Source organism: Sapajus apella, unplaced genomic scaffold, assembly GCF_009761245.1.
Source record: "Sapajus apella isolate SASKATOON/1434 unplaced genomic scaffold, GSC_monkey_1.0 scaffold14, whole genome shotgun sequence".
Lineage (NCBI taxonomy): Eukaryota > Metazoa > Chordata > Mammalia > Primates > Cebidae > Sapajus > Sapajus apella.
Window position 1 is genome coordinate 24,141,348 of NW_022436954.1, and position 6,313 is coordinate 24,147,660.

Here is a 6,313-nt window from a genome sequence, read left to right on the forward strand (position 1 = left end):
ATCAGATTGTATAAAATTAGAATTGTTTAGATGATAGAAAACCCAGTGGCATAACTGTTTCTTGCATTATATTTTTCTAAGTTAAAAATAGTTTGTATAATGAATAAAGATGTTTTCTTAGACATACATTATTAAAAGATTCTGTTGTCCCCTAAGACAGAAACACTTCATATAGTTGATGGGTATTGATGAGCACTGAGTCTTCTAGCAAATTGTCTTTATCTCTAAAGAGTTTTGGTTGAAAGATTTCTGGTTTACTTTAGTGGACAGCTAGTTTTTAAACCAAACTTTGTGCTAAAAAGAAAACAATACTGGATTGACAAATACATACTGAAGACCCAAAGAGAGAAGAAGAAACTTAAGGCTGAGCTTCAGGTCACAGTCTAACCAGAGAGAGAGGTGGAGTAATAGACAGTAATGCCACTTTCATTCATAATATCTCTATCAATAGACAAACACTTGAAGGCTAGAGAGCAAAGATGGCATAGTATCCAACCAATGTAGGTGCTTTTCTGGGAGTCTTTTCTGACTTGTGGATGTTGCACATTTTGAGACAATGATAAACCAGTTTTAAACTTGATTTCCACATTCTACCTCTGAGCATGTAAAACTGCTGCTGTGACTATATAAAAATAGAGATAGAAAAGAGAAGCAAAATAGAAAAAAAAGAAAGCCGTTGATAATCTTCACCTGGATTGGTTACATAGTTACACACGAATTAGATAAGCCAATGACTGTCAAACCTGGAATTTACTTTGAGCTTCTACCCACAGATGAAATATAATATTTCAAGTAAAGACTAATAAACAGCTGCTTACTAATAAGCACAGCAGAAAAAAGCAACTTAAATGTTAACTAGAACCAATAACGAGACAGTAGCATTTGACTCAGGTAGCCTTAAGCACTGGGTGTTTTGGCAAATTGGTGCTGTTCCTTCTCTTTAAAGTAGATGGTAAACCTTAACATCTGATAGAAACATGGAAATATTCAACTAACATGGTAAGACTAAAAAATAAAAACCTTCTAGATATGACTACTAAAAAAACAAAAAACAAAAAAAAAACAGAAGTGATATTATGGTTTCTCTTAAATAAACAGACAAATGGCCTTCCCAGACTTAAATCTTGAGAAAGTTATATTTCTCTTACCTGAGCTTTTTCCTCTGGACACTAACCATCAGGCCTCCCAGGTAATATCAAGGAACTAAAATTTACCAAATCGTTACATGTGGACAATGAGATGCCAGACAGCTTCCTATTGACCAACTCCTCCTCCTTAACCTTCCCTAATTTTTGTTTTCCCACATGCAGGTACATTTCTTTTCTGCTGTATAAACCCCTAGTTTTAGCCAGTTGAAGGGATGGATTTGACACTGATCTCCTGCCTCCTTGGCTGCAGCACCCGATGAAAGCCTTCTTGCCCAGCAATGTTCAGTGTCTCAGTGACTTGCTTTCTGTGCACTGTACAATGGCACCTAGACTTAAACCTCGCATTTGGTTAACAGATTTTAGTTCCCTGATTGGGAACACCTTACTCAGGGCTTAGCTGCTATGGGCCAGAAGAGTTTCTAAAGTCCTTCTAAGCAGCTGCCTAACTCTTTTTTGGTGGATGTGGGTTTTAGCCTCTCTCTCTCTCTCTCTCTTTGGCTCCATCACTGCAGCCCCCAATCATATTCCCGATTGGCTAGGAAGAACAGCCTTTTACATTTGACATACATGACTAGAATGGTGAATATCATTTGTGGGTACCAGAAAGCGGGTTCTGCTTCTCTCAATTTAAAAAATTCTGAAGGAATTTCCATATGCAAATTGAACAAGCCCAGTCGATCAAGAGAAGAAAGTGCCCTGTTTCAGTTTGGACTCCCTTGGCGCCTATTTACTACCGCAGTTAGATTGTGCTTCGGTGATTGGGCGTGTGTCAGTACAGTCATAGGAAGTTACAGTCAATGAACTAATATACAGTCAGTGAACTAACATTCTTTTCTAATACTGTTTAGCATCAATGTTCTTTGGAATCTAGAGAACTTTGGCCTCTCCATGGGCCTCATTTTGCTACTGAATGAAAAAGTGTGATAGAGTTCAGTGTATCCAGGCTTTTATTCTATGTTCTAAGCAGAGTTTGACCTGGTTGGTACAGGATGTTTTTTGGTTCTGTTTGGGTCCAGTGTTTTTTGGAATTTGGAGAAGTTTCACCTTAAAAAATAAAATTGCCATGGAAACTGCTTTACCCCAAATTTTGGTTCACAGTCTTCATTGAATTACCTATTGGGGTAACGAGGTAAACAAAGTTTAGCTTTGAGAACATGTTCATAGACTGAGGAGCTTGTATTGCTATCACATGGCTAGAGTTCCAAGGTAAAAGCTATAGTTTATGTGTCTGTATATATGTTTAGATGTGTTTATATGTATGTACATTTATTATATGTTGTGCCTACCAAATTGGCTTGTAAATAAAAAAGCACTGATAAATTAAGTAAACAAGTTGAAGCAATTTTCAATGTTATGTGACTTAAGTAAATCTTAGCTTTAAAATTATAGATAAGATAAAAATATAAATGTCCTCAGAAGTGTCAGTATACATTTTTTTGGGTCTGGGTTTTATATTTATCTCTGATAGGTATTTTGAGATGTAAGAGTTTGGCACAGAGAGTTAGTAAACTATAAGTGAAGTCAAAACAAAATTATCTTTGTGTGACAAATAAGACTAATTTAATGTTGTTAGCTTAATAAAAACAGCCAAATCTTCTGAGTTATTGGCAAAAATATCCATGCATTTAACTTTCAGTTTCTTACTTAGGTGAACACCTGATTTTTACAAGTTAGAGTAACAAATCAATTACTTGAAATGATGGCTAACTTTGTCTAATATCTCAATTTTCAGGAGTTATCTAGATAAAGTCTAAACAAAAATGAAAGAGCTGAGTAGGTATAAATGGAATACATGCTTGTGGGTAAACTTTCTGTTTAAATTTAATTTAAAATCTTCAAATGATTTTTGATGGTTCTTAGATGTCTGGGTCATTTGCAATAAATAAGGGATTATAATATGGGTAATCATGTTTTAAAAATTGTGGAATGTTATCTATAAAATGCTAACATGTGATAGACAGTTTGGGACTTCCTGCTGACAGCAAGAGAAGCCTGTCTGGAGAGGGCATTACCAAGATGCTGATTGCAGCAGAGGAAGCACGGCCAGGGTTGTGCCTGGGCACTGTGGATGACATATTAATGACAGCAGGAGGCAGAGAAATTCCTGGGTGGAAAAGGGAGGGCCTCTGGTGAAACCCCGCCTTCAATCTAGGGATATCCTGAAGCTTGGGTGGCTGGGCTGCCAGTTTTGGGTGGAATCCATGGCCTGGAGTGATAATTTATGTTGCTTTTTTCAGGTCTACCTGTGGTTACCCATGGACCAATTGGCAGGTACTTCCTCTTCCTTCAGAACTCATAGAAACTCTGGACTCAGTCAGACTCACAGACATGTGTGGGGATGGCCTGCCTGTGGAAAGGAGCCACCCACTTCGGGTCTCCTTAGAGCTGTTCTATCATTCAATGAAGCTTCTCTGCCTTGCTATCCCTCCAATTATCCATGTATCTCATTCTTCCTGGACACAGGACAAGAACTCGGGACCCACCAAATGGTGGGACTGAAAGAGCTTTAACACAAACAGGGCTGAAACATGCCTCTCATTTGCCCTGTTGTAGGTAATGAAGAGAGAAGAGCTGTGGCCCTTCAAGGAGCCCAGACCTATGGGCTGCCCAAGTCAGAGGTGTGACATCCTCTTTGGGGCTTTGCAGTTCCTGGCATCTCAAGAAATTTTTTATTTATTTGCTGTGTGCTCTACTTTATATTTCATTTCTATAATACATATATAAAACCATTGATGTATTTTAGTTGCATTGGAAGGTTTATATTTGCTTCTATGAATAGTCATTTTGCTTTTTATGCATTTCCAACAGTTCATCATTTCCTCTATTTGCCTAAAACTCAAAAGCTATCTTTGTCTAGCCTCCCCAAAATGAAGAGCACATCAGCAATTTCAAAAATAAATAAATAAAATTGGATGGTTTTGTTTACCTCTGAGGATTTAGAGAGATGTAACAGCTTCAGTTTCCTGGCCAAAAATAAAAGGTAAAATACTTATTTTTAAAAGTTCTAAGCAAAAATAATACATTATTTATTTTGTTATTTACAAAAGTGGAGGAGAGAAGAAATGTTAAAATAATTTTTATTTACAAATTCAGTCAATAATTTGAATTGGTTTCAGATCTTTTCCTTTATTAATTCAGAAATACTGTGATATGCATACAAAGTTTTAATATTCAGGTAAGATTATAATTGTCCTTAAGAAAATTAAATTGGCTGGGTACAGTGACTCACACCTGTAATCCCAGCACCTTGGAAAGCCAAGATAGAAAGAACACTTGAAATTTGAATCCAAGAGTTTGAGATCAGCCTGGGCAACATAGTGAGACCTTGTCTCTATATAAAACGAACAAAATTACCCAGACATGGTAGTATATGTCTATAGTACCAGCTACTAGGGAAGCTGAGGCAGGAGGATCCTCGAGTTTAAAAGTTTTGAGTCTGTAGTGAGCTATGCAGCCTGAGTGACACAGAAAGACCTTGATTCAAAAAAAAAAAAAAAAAGAAAGAAAAAGAAAGAAAGAAAGAGAAGAAACAAAGAAAAGAAAATGATATTGACTGGGATTTTTCTCAAATTATTTAAGCTGTGTTTACCATTACTAAAATTAAGCGACATTCACTTAGACTAAGTAGGAATACAAAAAGTTAAATTTTCTAGTAATTTTTAAATCACTGTTGGGCCTTCATGTGTGCAATTGAAAGATATATATATAATTGTTGCTCTGGTTTGAAGACTTTAGTGGTGAAAGTTACCAAATCAGTTGTCAGTACTGTATCTAGAAACCAATCTTGGAAATATGCGATAATAGTGTTTTTAAAGGGTTGGCAAGAAATTATTGTGTGGTTGTTCTTATGTTCTCTTTGTTTTGCTGCATAGTATTTAAATGTAAGCATATTATTTATACTCATACCGAATCTCCAAATTTGATATTTACATTTACCTTCTTTTAGATAAAGAAATAAGTTCATTGTCTTACTTTGATAAGTTTGGCATATGACCTATCACATTTTTTATGCTTTTGGTCACAGTTGTGCTATTGGAATGCTAGCAATTAGACGTATGTAAGGCATAACCTAACCACTGTAATAAAATGGTTTGAAGGGCTGCAGTCAGTATACTACTAGACACCAAATCACAGTTTTAATTTATGATGTGGTTGAGAGACTGGTAGAGCTTCCTGCAGTATGAATGTCTTGTTAACTGAACCTTAAATGCTGTTAAGTTATAGGGCTTTGACTCCTATATCCAAAAAAGGATCCAACTTTGCTATATCTTAAGCACTGACACCAAAGCCTCAACTTCAGATGTGGGAGAAGGTGACAATCAAAATCAACTGCTTTGTGAGACACAGGTCCAAAAATAAAAACTATTTAATTCCTCTGGGCCCATAGACAGAAGAGGTTAGCCTGTGGGATTGTAAGGGCTAATTCTGAGGGATAAAATTAGTTCAGAGTTTTTCTATAAATTTAACATTAATATAAAAATCACACTGATGCAAGACCATTATCTGGACCCCTGTGTCAGAATAATTGGGTTTTCTGGAGCACGGATATTCTCTTTAATGGAAAATTGTAAAAGGTTATAAAAGGTTTATGGAAACCTTACCTTATAGTAAGCAGATTAAAATTAGAGAGATTTATTTATAAGAATTTATTTAAAACAGGTTTAACATTAATAACACACCATTAAAAGTGAAATTCATTTTTTCTGTTTGGAATAAAGTGTGGTGCAATATTAATCAGATAATAAAACATTTTCATTTATCTTTTGTGTAAACAGCAGAAAAAAATGGAGAAGGGAGTGACAGATTTAGTTGGCCTCACACTGCCTTTATTAGGTCTTAATGTTTGGGAAACTAAATCTCCTCTCTATCAAATAGTAAATGCTTTTGTTTTATGAATTTCGATAAATAAATGACTATTTTATAGTGACCTGTGATCTTATTTTGTGAAATAAAGTTCATAAATCTTTGATTTTTGAAAAACTTTCTGAAAGTAAAATTTCAAGTTTTAATTTTGGTATTTTTGACTACAAACTAACTTTATTTTGGATATTGCCACCCCCGAAGTCCAAGAGAGATGCATTAGGGTTATATGGTATGTTAAAATTATACAGGAAGTATTATTAAACATGAGATGTTGTTTAACTTTCTTAAAATAATATTTATAT